This window comes from Anomaloglossus baeobatrachus, chromosome 3 (assembly GCF_048569485.1).
Source record: "Anomaloglossus baeobatrachus isolate aAnoBae1 chromosome 3, aAnoBae1.hap1, whole genome shotgun sequence".
Classification (NCBI taxonomy): Eukaryota; Metazoa; Chordata; class Amphibia; order Anura; family Aromobatidae; genus Anomaloglossus; species Anomaloglossus baeobatrachus.
The window spans coordinates 490,304,108-490,318,178 of record NC_134355.1 but is presented as its reverse complement, the minus strand read 5'-3'; positions in this window follow the sequence as shown (position 1 = coordinate 490,318,178).

Sequence of the window (14,071 nt, the reverse complement as noted above, 5' to 3'; positions counted from 1 at the left end):
CCAGCAGAGAGAGGGCTCACGCTAAACCAATATTGCAGGGTCCTGTAAAAAAAGAAGAAAGGGTAAAGAGAAGGCCTCAATACTCATCTGGCTAAGGAGATAACCCCAACTGCTTCCAGGCCGACCAGATCGCCATTACCACTGTAATGGTCTTCCAGGACTGCACCGTTTGTCGCAGAGTAAAAGAAGGTAAAGAGACTGCTGTTTGTGTCTGTTCCTTTCACTGCCCTGTCGGCCCTGCACCGCATCATTCACAAAACCACCATAGACTCTTACAAGCACCAACGGTTGCACCGGGGTACCGCTCCACCTGTGGGGAGCAGAACCACCATAGCTGCCATTACATCAACCTCGGAGACCCCATACAGCAGCGGCGGCTCCATAGCCGCAATCCACAGGTGGCATCACGAATATATATTTCCACAAACTTTATTATTGATCATCACCCCCACAGCCGCCATATTAATTGACCCCGCCAGGGTCACGGAGTCGGGCCCCGCCACCGCTGACTAACCGGGACTAGTCCGGCCTGAAACCGGGTCACCCAAAGCCCTGGGGTGGGTGAGTCACACACATTGGGTAAATGCGTTTTTCTGTTGCGTTTCTTTGCACAGAAATTCTGCTGCTCTTAACTCTCCAAGCGAAATGAATGTGATTTAATGATAACTCCTGCCTACTGTGTGTCTAAAAATGTTAAACTGTGTAGTTTTGGTGTTATTTTTAGCTTTTCTACAGATTTCTATACAGAGGTTAAAAAAATAAAGCACATTTGCTTTTTTAAATTCAGAATCAAAGCCTTTCTGTGCTATTAAAAAATACATTGAAAATGCTTAAAATTTGCACCAAATAGGGGAAAAAATGTAACAAAAATGCAATAACTAGAAAAAATTTTTATTGGATAGTTTCCTGTAGATACCTGCAAAACACGTGTAAATAAAAAGCATCAAAAAAAGAAATTCAGCATTTATACTACGTGTGAAAATGGCTTTACAGATGCAAAAAACAAGACCTCATATAATAATACTTACGGAAAAATAAAAAAGTTATGGATTTTAGAACTGTGAATGAATAAACAAGAAACAAAAAAAACCAGAAGTCTCAAGCATCAGATATACAGCAGGACAATCCCAAATTTGGGCTACATCCTGAAGTCGTGCAGCCTTTGGAACATCCGTCACTGCCACCATGCTCCGTCTGACAGCTCTTCCTGCCAGGATACAAAGAAATGGAAATGTGGCTATTGAAGTGGCCAAAATTTGCTGTGGTAACTACATGATTTGTCCCTCTTACTGTTTTATAAAAGCTACTAGAAGGTGGCCTGATTCCAATGCATCGGGTGTTCTAGAATTTATTGTGTAGTTAATGTATGTTTTTTGTTATATAGATGTTGTTGTGTGTAGTTGCCAGTGTTTGTGTAGGGCGCTGTAAATGTTCTGGGTGTTGTCTGGGTGGGGAGGTATGAGAGCGGTGTTGTGTGTGTGTGAGAGCGGTGTTGTATGTGTGTTGCGTTGTGTGTGTGTTGCGTTGTTTGTGGAGCGCTGTGTGTCTACAGCGTTCTGTGTGTGTGGTGCTGTGTGTGTTGCATGGTTTGTGTGGGTGTGGAGTGCGTGTGTGTGTGTTTTGGGGGAGGTATGTTTTGTGCAGTGTGTGTGTTGCGCGGTATGTGCGTATATTTGTGTATGCCGCAGTGTTTGTGTGTTGGGTGTTGTGTGTGTGCGGCGTTGTCTGTGTAGGGCGGTGTTTGTGGTTCCCAGTGTGTGTGTGTTGTGCGGTGCGCGTGTGGCGCTGTGTGTGTGTTTTGAGAGGTGTGCACCCCCATCGTGCTCCATCCCCCATGCTGCGCACCCCCATCGTGCTCCATACCCCATGCTGCGCACCCCTATTGTGCTCCATTCCCCATGCTGCGCATCCCCATCATGCTCCATCCCCCATTCTGCGCACCCCCAGCGTGCTCCATCCCCCATCGTGCTCCATCCCCCATGCTGCGCACTCCCCATCGTGCTCCATCCCCCATGCTGCGCACTCCCCATTGTGCTCCATCCCCCATGCTGCGCACTCCCCATCGTGCTCCATCCCCCATGCTGCGCACTCCCATCGTGCTCCATCCCCCATGCTGCGCACTCCCCATCGCGCTCCATCCCCCATGCTGCGCACTCCCCATCGTGCTCCATCCCCCATGCTGCGCACTCCCCATCGTGCTCCATCCCCCATGCTGCGCACTCCTCATCGTGCTCCATCCCCCATGCTGCGCACCCCCCATCGTGCTCCATCCCCCATGCTGCGCACCCCCCATCGTGCTCCATCCCCCATGCTGCGCACCCCCCATCGTGCTCCATCCCCCATGCTGCGCACCCCCCATCGTGCTCCACAGTCACACATCAGACAGTATACACGCACACATCTGATCGCATACACTCACATCCCACTTCTCCCTGTGCCCTCCGGTGGGCGGTCCCAGCAGCTGTGCTGCACGCCGTGCTCCTCTGCCGACACTCACAGATCCGATCGCATACACTCACACATCAGAACACACGCACACACCCGATCGCATACACGCACACACCCGATCGCATACACACACATACTGATGATATCGCACATACGCGCTCACACACTCACAACATCCGGAGATACCACATGCTTCCGGCCATGTGATCCTCCGGCAGGTCCTGGACGTCACTGCACGCACAGTATCGCCGCCGAGAAGTAAGCGATATCACTGGATGTTGTTGTGTGTGGATGCGATCTGATGAGTGTGAGGTGTGTGTGAGAGTGAGTGAGTGTGATCTGATGTGTGTGTGTCTGTTCTTATGTGTGTGTGTGCGTGTTTGTGTGTGTGTTCCGCCGCTACAGGACCTTGATGCGCTCACCTGCTCCCGGTCGGCGTCTGGTGAGTATGACTGGGGGGTCTTTTTTCTTCTGTCTTCTCTCTTCTGGGGGTGCCCGCTGCCTACTCTTTCACCGCTGCATGACACTTCATTATTGACCGCAGCGTATGCCGGGCGAGCGGCTAATCCATGTGGGGGGCGGGGCCAGGCCGAGACGAGCGGCCAATCCGTGGGGGGCGGAGCCAAGCCGAGCCCAGAGCGGCTAATCCATGCGGGGGGAGGGGCCAGGCTGAGGTGAGCGGCCAATCCGTGGGGGGGCGGGGCCAGGCCGAGCCCAGCGGCCAATCCGTCAGTTGTCACTTTTATGACACTTACGATGACACTGTCACGTGACACAATTTTGGAGCAAGACAGACAGACAGAATAAGGCAGTTATATATATAGATGAGGTATGCCCACAAGATGGAATGAGTTAGTGCCATAAAGGGAATCTGTCACCAGTTTTTTCCTCATTCCTCTCTCAATTCAGTGGTCCTGTCAGGGTTTCCGCCAAAACCTCCAAGGCAAAACAGGTTTCAGACATATGCGCTGATGGGGCCACTGACTTTAATGGTTGACAGAGTCACTGTGTGCTCTACAGTAGAGATGAGCGAACCGGTCCCGGTTCGGCTCGAGGTCGGCTCGCCGAACGGGGGTCCCGTTCGAGTTCGGTTCGTCGAACGTTCGACGAACCGAATTCGAACCAATAGGCTATAATGGGAGGCAATCACAAACACATAAAAATGCATTATAAATGTACACAAACAGTTAATAAACATTGCCATAACACTTACCGGTCCTCGTGATCCCTTCTGCACTCTGTCTCCTGCCGCTATTCCATCCAATGATCGCTGAATCCTCCTGGTGACGGCACTGACAGCAGAGATGCAGGACCTATCGTGACGTCAAAATAGCCATGTGACCAGTCACGTGGCTATTATCTCATTGGCTACAGACTGGTCACATGACTATGACGCGTCATGTAGGACCTGCGAGTGCATCTCTCCGGTACACGGTGCACATATGTGTATCGCCGTGTACCGGCGACATGCTCTAGCACACGGTCGACTCCCCGTTCCGTTAGGGACCGGCTGACACAGCCGGTCATTAACGGAGATCACCGTTGCCATAGCAACGCAGTTAGCTGTGACGTCACCGCTAACCGCGGCTCCGAGAGCACCGTTGCTATGGTAACGCGTCTGTCAGCGTTACCGCTGTTACCGCTGACAGCCAGCACTGATCACTCACGGAGTGAAGGCTGCACGCTGCTTCCCGATTGTAGTGAGGATTGTAGTGAGGATGAGGTTCCCCAGCCCATGATGGGCTGGTGCACCTCATCCTCACTACAATCGTCACTACTACTACACTAGTGAGGATTGTAGTGAGGATGAGATGCCCCAGCCCATGATGGGCTGGTGCACCTCATCCTCACTACAATCGTCACTACTACTACACTAGAAAGAAAGAAGACAGAAGAGCAGGATCGTGGAGGGCTGACAGGGGGTAATAAAGATGGAGTCTCTAATGTGTCTGTGTATTTATTTCTATTAAAGTATTTTTTCTCTGTGTGGTGTTTTTTTTAACCCTTTATTGGAGATTCTTAATGGCCGGGTCAAACGTGCCTGACATTAAGAATCTCTGGCTTAATACTTGCTAGTAAAACAAAGCCAGTATTAACTCATGATTACCCAACAAGCCACCCGGCTCCAGGGCTGTTGGAAGAGTTGGATACAGCGCCAGATGATGGCGCTTCTATGAGAGCGCCATTTTCTGGGACGGCTGCGGACTGAAATCCGCAGCAGTGGCGCCCAGAAACCTCGGGCTAACCTGTGCTGCGGATCCCAATCCCCAGCTGCCTAGTTGTACCCGGCTGGACACAAAAATGGGGCGAAGCCACGTCATTTGTTTTTTAATTATTTCATGAAATAAGTGAAATAATTAAAAAAAAACGGGCTTCCCTATATTTTTGGTTCCCAGCCGGGTACAAATAGGCAACTGGGGGTTGGAGGCAGCCCGTGGCTGCCTGCTGTACCTGGCTAGCATACAAAAATATGGCGAAGCCCACGTCATTTTTTTGGTGGGCAAAAAAATTCTGCATACAGTCCTGGATGGAGTATGCTGAGCCTTGTAGTTCTGCAGCTGCTGTCTGCTCTTCTCCATACAGACAGACAGCAGCTGCAGAATTACAAGGCTCAGCATACTCCATCCAGGACTGTATGCAGAAGTTTTTTGCCCCCTGAAAAAATTATGTGGGCTTCGCCATATTTTTGTATGCTAGGCAGGTACGGCTGCCCCTAACCCCCAGTTGCCTATTTGTACCCGGCTGGGAACCAAAAATAAAGGGAAGCCCTTTTTTATTATTTCATGAATTTCATGAAATAATTAGAAAACAAATGACGTAGGCTTCGCCCCATTTTTGTGTCCAGCCAGGTAAGACTAGGCAGCTGGGGATTGGAATCCGCAGCACAGGTTGGCCTGAGCTTTCTAGGCCCCACTGCTGCGAATTGCAGTCTGCAGCCGCCTCAGAAAATGGCATTTTCATAGAAGCGCCATCTTCTGGCGCTGTATCCAACTCTTCCAGCACCTGCCTGCTATACCTGGCTAGCATACAAAAATATAGCGAAGCTCACGTCCTTTTTTTGTAGTTTTTTAGCAAAAAAAATAAAAAATGCTTCCCTGGATTTTGCATTGCCAGTGAAGGTAACACCAAGCAGTGGGGTTTAGCAGCCAGTAGCTGCTTGGATTACCCTTAGCTAGCAATACAAAAAATGCAGCGGGAGCCCATATATATTTTTTTTAATTATTTATTTAAATAACTAAAAATAAAATGGGCTTCCCTGTATTTTGATTGCTGGACATCACAGTGCTGTAAAAATACATCTTTAAAAAAATGACGTAGCGCTCCGCGGTATTTTTGATTCTCAGCGCAGATAAAGCAGACAGCTATGGGTTGCCACCCCCATCTGCCTGCCGTTAACTTGGTTGGCAATCAAAATACAGGGAAGCCCATTAATTTTTTCTATTTAAAAAATAGTTAAAAAAAAAATGACGTTGGGTCCCCCCATTTTTGATAGCCAGCTAGGGTAAAGCAGACGGCTGTAGCCTGAAAACCACAGCTGGCAGCTTTACCATGGTTGGGGATCCAATGTGGAGGTCCCCTCAGGCTCTTTTTTATAATTATTTTATAAATATTAATAATTACACAATAAAAGTAGGGTCCCCCCCAAATTGGATCACCAGCCAAGGTAAAGCAGACAGCTGTGGTCTGGTATTCTCAGGGTGGGAAGGTCCATAGTTATTGGGCCTTCACAGCCTAAAAATAGCAGGCCGCAGGCACCCCAGACGTGGCGCATCCACTAGATGCGCCAATCCTGGCGCTTCACCCCAGCTCATGCCGTGCCCTGGTGCAGTGGCAAACGGGGTAATAAATCGGGTTGATACTAGCTGTAAAGTAACCTGAGATCAAGCCCAGCAGTTTGTGATGTCATGGCGTCTATTAGATACACAACATCATAAACTGTCAGTACTAACAAAAAAAAAAAAAATCGACAAAAGAAATTTATTTGAAAACACAGTCCCCAAAACATTTCCTCTTTCACCAATTTATTGTAAGAAAAAAAATAAAGGGGTCCCACGACGACTCTGGACCGTCTAGAATATGGGGGGGAGACACTCAGGGAACGTATCCCCCATTTTCTAGGAGTGCGGACCCTTCATGTGAGGAGTGTGGGTGCAATGAATCTGCACTCACTCTTCTCGGGTCCACAGCAGCAGAGTCCATGTCGTAATGGTTGCTACCAAAGCTGCAATGCCCTGCTCATGAGGTAAGGGCATGCCTAATCAGGAGAACTACTGTAGAAGAAGCTCTGCTCACTGGTATATAGGTGCTCAGAGGTAATAATAGATAAAATTAGTGAGTAACCTCGGCACTCTAAATCTCCCAGACTAAGTCAGTAAGTCACAACGGATAGTAATGCAAAATCACTCTTTATTGGTCCGTATTAAGAAAAAAAAATTTTTCATAAGCATATATGTTTTTGTCCAAAACAAGTTACAAATGACGTTTCGGCCTGAGCCTTCGTCAGATTGGACTTATCTGCATGTAATCATGAAAAATGACAATAATCAGTATCACATAAGAGTGAGAGAACAATAACATAAACTCGAACAATGTGGAGGTACAATTGGGATGCAGCAAAAAAATTGCAACACAGCAAGAAATGAAACACATGATACAAATGTCATAATACAGTACAAGGACAATATAGTAATGACAAATATGGGGTCAGAGTAGGCTTAGACAGCTCTGGTATGAAAGAGATGTCAATCATAAAGTAACATGTGCAGTAGGTGTAGAGCTACAGTATGCATGGCAGAGCTAATGGGTAGACCGACCATAGAAAAAGAACAGAGAAAAAATGGAGAAAAAAATGGAGAAAAAGGGGAGAAAAAGTGGAGAAAAAGTGGAGAAAAAAAATGGAGAAAAAGTGGAGAAAAAGTGGAGAAAAAGTGGAGAAAAAGTGGAGAAAAAAATGGAGAAAAAGTGGAGAAAAAATGTACAAAAAGTAGAGAAAAAATGGATAAAAAGTGGAGCACCCTTTGGTGCCTATCATGTGGCCCTAAGGGGTGCTCAGCTTTGTATTTAGCCAAAAAAATGAAAAAAAAAATGACGTAGGGTTCCCCCTAGTTTTGTAGCCAGCTAGGGTAAAGCAGACGGCTGCAGCCTTCAGACCACAGCTGGCAACCTCACCTTAGCTGGTAATCCAAAACTGAGGGCACCCCACGCTGTTATTTTAAATTAAATAAATAATTAAAAAAAAAAACACGTAGGGGTCCCCCAAAATTGGATCACCAGCCAAGGTAAAGCAGACAGCTGGGGCCTGATATTCTCAGACTAGGGAGGTCCATGGTTATTGGACTCTCCCCAGCCTAAAAATAGCAGGCCGCAGCCGCCCCAGAAGTGGCGCATCCATTAGATGCGCCAATCCTGGTGCTTCGCCCCAGCTCATCCCGCGCCCTGGTGCGGTGGCAAACGGGGTAATATATGGGGTTAATACCAGATGTGTAATGTCACCTGGCATCAAGCCCTGGGGTTGGTGAGGTCAGGCGTCTATCAGATACCCGACATCACCAACCCAGTCAGTAATAAAAAAAAAATAGACAACAAACACATTTTTATTTGAAAAAACACTCCCCAAAACATTCCCTCTTTAACCAATTTATTAGAAAGAAAAACAAATCCAGGTCTGGTGTAATCCAAGGGGTTGCCATGACGATCCACCCTGTCCCAGTCAATGAAGAGCAGGATGTTCCCCATTGGCTGGGAGAGCAGTGCAGTGACATGAGCTAACATCAATGGGTCAGCCCAGGTCACTGCAGGGGGGTGACAAGTGCTGCTGTCAGCGAGGTACATTACCTGCGCTGATCTCCAGCACACTGACAGCCCCTGTCACTGAGTTCAATGACCGCCGCCTTCACACCAAGTATCGCGAGAGGCCCGTGACGTCACCGCCAGTCAGTCTCGGGTCGGAAGCGAGAGGTGATGTGACAAGCGGCGGCCATGGAGAACAGTGACAGCGCTGAGGTCGGGATGGCGGGACTTCATCACCGCAGGTAAGCCGAGCGGGACCATGTGTGTGTGTGTGTGTGTGTGTGTATGTGTACATGCTGCGGGCAGGAGGGGGCGGAGCGAGCTGAGCGGGGAAGTGTGGGCTTCCTGCACGTAACTAAGATAAACATCGGGTTACTAACCAAAGCGCTTTGCTTGGATACCCGATGTTTATCTTGGTTACCAGCTTCTGGCAGGCTGCCAGCGATGGCTCCTGCACACTGTAGCTGTAAAAAGCCCTGCTTTTTGCTGCTAGAACCGTTCTCGAACATATCTAGAACTATCGAGCTTTTGCAAAAAGCTTGAGTTCTGGTTCGATCTCGAACAGCCCCCCAAATCACTCGAGCCTAGAACTGGAGAACCTCGAACCGTGCTCAACTCTAGTGCCGACTCCGCTGCGGCAACCGAGGCTGCTCGACTGGCGCTCGGATCCGGGATCGTGTCATGGGCTTGAGTGGTGAGCGGACCCAGGGCTCGTGCAACCACCCCGTCCTCGCACACAGTGAAAAAGGGAGGTATTTACAGGGGAGATTGTCTGTGACACCACCCGTTGGGATCATGGCACCGCCGCTGCCTCTCAGGGCCGGCGTCCGGGTCCGATGACGTGGAGGCAGCAAGGTGGTATCTCCTCCACGGGTAGGGGAATGGTGTAGTCCCGGGACCCAGGTGTAGGTAAGAAGCAGGGCTGAGGCGCTGTTGGCAGGTTGGACCGGTGACACCGGTGTACTCACAATTAGGAAGAAATCACACCAAGTCCGTATTGTAAACCAAGACGGATGCCGGTTGCCTCTGGAGGGGTGTGCTGGTCCCGCACACGGGTCGGCAATGTAGGGGCCCTTCCTCCTGTTCTCATGTTCTGTGGTGTGCGGATTAACCCCACGTGGAACGGGAGAAATCCGCTCCCCTGCAGTTTTGGACGCAGACGGAGCCATTGCCTGCAGGTGCTGACCCGTGGGACTTCAGTGGGTTCTTGGCGGACACCCTGTCCCTCACGTTGGGCGGCCGATCTGCTCTATCTGGGCACCTTTCCTCAGGAACAAAGCTTGGTACCTTGTCCCGCTGGTTAATTAACAAGAGGCTTGAAGCTTGCCTCGATCTAGGGTCCAGATACCCTGCCTGTGCACGGCCTCCAGACCGGATTCCCGTTGTCGGTACCGGCGGGCTACAACCCTGCCCTGGTCCACTTCAGGACTCCCATTACCGAATCTCTGTTGCCTGTGGCCTTACAAAGCTGTCTGCTACCTAGTCAGTCCTCCCGTGGTCCAAGGGCTCCAACCCTGATCACGCTGCACTTCAGCTCCTCATCGACTTCACTCCCAACTCTCCTCACTGAAACTCAAACTCCAACTGCCACACACTGCACTGGTTCCCGCCCCTTGTCACCTCAAGACCCCTATGTGGGCGCTCCCACCCGCCTGGTTCCGCCCACTGGTGTGTGCTGGCTGTCATGTGGGAGCGACTAGGATTTATGGCTGGTGTTCCTGTGTGTGGGATGTGTGCTGTTAATTCCCAAGGAGGAGGCGATTCCTGTACCCTTGGTGGGGGGTACAGTCATCTGTGACTACCTGGTTTTGCCAGAGCGTCAGAGTAGATTATCATTACTTGGTGTTCAGCCACGTAGTCCAGCATATTCATGAGCACTGTATAACTAGTAGATCTGCAGCAGAAATAAAATTGATTTTATCAAAATGACAACAAACAGCTCAGTGACACATTGCTGGAATCAGGGTCTCTCTTTCTACATCATGCCCCTCTCAGATGGGGAGCAAAAACCTGATTCATTTTAAGCAGTTGCTTCTCTCCTCTTATCCCTTGTCCTGGCCCTCACTGCGTGTACCAGAAATATTTGTGCCGTCCCTGTGGGAGCAGCCGAGCTGCTCGGATGCGGGTTAGCTGTGGCTCGAGGGTCTCCGGACCCGGGGTCGTGCGGCCACTCAAATGAAAGGGGGTATTTACAGGGGACTTAATGTATAGTTCGTGACGCCACCCGTGGTGTACAGTAATTTTGGAGTACCGCCACTGCCGTTGGGAGTACCTGTCACGCTCCCCGGGTCCTCGGCTCCCCTCCCCGGGTCCTCTGCTCCGCTCCCCGGGTCCTCAGCTCCGCTCCCCGGCTCACCTGCCACGCTCCCCGCTCTCCAGCCTCCGGTGCCCGTCCTTCCCAGGCCCCCTGGTCTCCGATCCCGGCGCCCGACGGCTTCCCAGGTCCTGGCCGGCTCCCCTGCGTCCTCCTCTCAGCTTCCTTCCCTGGCTTCTGGCACCCGGGCCGCGCGCATGCGCATTAGGGCGCGCGCGCAGTCACTGACCCTTTCTTAAAGGGCCAGCGTCCATTAACAGGAAATGATGCAAAACAGGTACAGGGTATAAAGGGGTTTATTGTCCAAGGGGGCGGGGCCTGATCTTCGTGTTTCCTAAGCTAGGAGTCAGGTCTCCTGGTGTTTTTGTGATATACTCACCTATCTCTCTTGTAGAGCCGTGCCTGCCTCGCCATCCGGTCCTGACCGAATCCCGAACCCCGAACGCTGTCCATCTGCCATCCTGACAGTCCGTACCATCTCGGATCCCTGCGGTGACCCATCATCTCGCTCCAAAGGTTCCGGACCCCGCTTGACATCATCTCGGCTTCCGAACCTGAGCTGCGTCACCCGGACTACCACCAGTGACTCCGTGGTCCCAGGGACTTCTCCGTTATCCTCGTGTGCACGGACTGTTCTGCTGTCTATAGTGCTCCAGCTACCGGACCCCTTACCAACATCTAGGAGTTCGGCCCAGTGGATCCACCTCCTGGGTCTGCCCGTCCACCTGGCCCTGACAGTACCCGGGGTGATGAAATGGGGCAGCAAGGTGTCGTAGCCCTCCACGGGTAGGGGGAATGCCCCGGGACTCGGTATGGGGTGGTGATGGTGCCGTGGGATGCAGGGGTCACTCTTGTACTCACTCAGTTCATAAGTAGACGCTGACAACTGGGTAAACCAATTCTATAAGCACCGCTGCCGCTGAGGGTGCCAAGCCAAGGTCGCCTTCATCATGTCCCATCTAGAGGGTGAGGCACTGGCGTGGATGAACTCCTTGTGGGAGAAGGGGGATCCTGTGACCACGAACATCCAGGAGTTCCTGCAGGCATTCCGTGGCACCTTTGATGAGCCCGGACGCGCCTCCGCGTCCGCTTCGTCTCTTCTCCGGTTACGTCAGGGGACTCTGACGGTGGGCCAATACGCCATCCGGTTTCGCACCTTGGCTTCGGAACTCGGGTGGAACAACGAGGCCCTAACCGCCGCCTTCTGGGAAGGACTCTCGGGGCGAATTAAAGACGAGCTGGCGGGTCGTGACGTACCGACCACCCTGGATGCCCTGATCGCCCTAGCGACTCGAGTGGACATTCGTTTTCAGGAGCGATCCAAGGAAGTGTCCCGTGAGAGACATCCGGTACGGCATTCCTCTCCTCCGCAGAAGCCCGCCGTACTTCAGTCATCGACAGCTGGGCTTCCCATTCATGAACCCATGCAGATCGACAGAGTGCGGCAGTCTGAACTACGTCGAGCTGAGCGGCTCGCCAAGGGCCTCTGCTTTTACTGCGGAGAGGACACACACCTGCGACGCTCCTGTCCAGAGAGGCCGGGAAACTCCAAAGCCTAGGGTTGGTAGGAGAGGCCACCCTAGGTGCTGGGACTCTCTCAGACCCGGTTACGTGGACTGTGCAAGTGACAACGGGAGAGACGCAGTTCACGGCTGAGGCATACCTCGATTCCGGGGCAGCAGGCAATTTCATCCAGCAGGCCACGGTAGACAAGTACCAGGTGCCTGTTACTCCACTCGACAAGCCCCTCGTGATTGCCTCTGTGGATGGGAGACCCCTCTCTGACACCATCTCCTGGATCACCAAGCCGGTGGAACTGCGTATCGGTGCCCTGCACACCGAGAACATCGCTTTCTACGTCCTCCCACACATGTCCCATCAGATCCTGCTGGGACTTCCCTGGTTACGGACACACGAACCGTCAGTCAGCTGGGGCACTGGCGAAATCACCCGATGGGGCTCTTCGTGCCATGAGAAGTGCCTGAAGACTATACTACCCATCCGACGACCTCCGGTTCCAGAGAACCTACCGGGGCTGCCCTCGGCCTATTGGTCCTTTGCAGACGTCTTTGATAAAAAGGAATCCGAGGTACTTCCGCCACATCGTCCTTACAATTGTGCCATCGACCTGCTCCCTGGAACAACACCACCTCGAGGACGGATATATCCATTGTCTCCAGCCGAAACAAGGGCCATGTCTACTTACATCACAGAGAGCCTGGCAAGGGGATTCATTCGGAGATCCTCCTCTCCTGCTGGAGCAGGTTTCTTCTTCGTCAAGAAGAAAGAGGGCGACTTACGCCCATGCATAGACTACCGGGGTTTGAATCAAATCACCGTAAAAAACAAGTACCCTCTGCCGCTCATCCCCGAATTGTTTGACCGGCTTAGAGGAGCTCGTGTGTTCACCAAGCTGGATCTTCGGGGTGCTTACAATCTGGTACGCATCCGCTCTGGGGACGAATGGAAGACCGCGTTCAATACGCGCGATGGGCACTATGAATACTGCGTGATGCCCTTCGGCATGTGTAACGCCCCAGCCGTCTTTCAAGAACTGGTGAACGACGTTTTCCGGGACCTTCTTTACGTCTGTGTAGTAGTGTATCTGGATGACATCCTTGTCTTCTCACCGGACCTCCAGACCCACAGAGAGAACGTACAACTGGTTCTACAAAGACTGAGAGAGAATCGCCTGTACGCCAAGTACGAGAAGTGTGTCTTTGAGCAGTCTTCTCTCCCCTTCCTGGGGTACATCATCTCTGATACTGGACTGCAGATGGATCCAAAGAAGGTCTCCTCCATTCTCAACTGGCCTCTTCCTTCTTGACTGAAGGCAATCCAACGCTTCCTGGGATTCGCCAACTACTACCGCCAGTTCATCCCTCACTTCTCTGCTCTGACTGCTCCTCTCTCCGCTTTGACCAGGAAAGAGGCTAATCCAAAGGACTGGTCCCCGGCGGCCGACGCCACGTTTGGCTCTCTGAAGCGGGCATTTGCCTCCTCTCCTGTACTCTACCGTCCGGAGTTAAACCGCCAGTTCACCCTGGAGGTGGATGCCTCCTCCTCAGGAGCCGGAGCAGTGCTCATGCAGAAGTCCTCCTCCGGGAAGATGGTGACTTGTGGATTCTTCTCCAAGAGCTTCTCAGCGCCTGAACGCAACTACACCATCGGTGACCGAGAGCTCTTGGCAGTCAAACTGGCTCTGGAGGAATGGCGCTACCTTCTAGAGGGAGCAGTGTACCCCGTGATCATTTACACGGACCACAAGAACCTGGAATACCTGCGGTCTGCTCAGCGACTGAACCCACGGCAAGCCAGGTGGTCCTTATTCTTTGCCAGGTTTGATTTCCAGCTCCATTTCCGACCCGCGGACAAGAATGTATGCGCTGATGCCTTGTCCAGGTCTTTCATGCCCATGGAGCAGGAGGAAGAGACTACCCAACCCATCATCTGTCCTAGCAAAATCATTCCAGTGGCCCCTGTCACCCTGGCCCAGATACCGCCCGGGAAGACCTATGT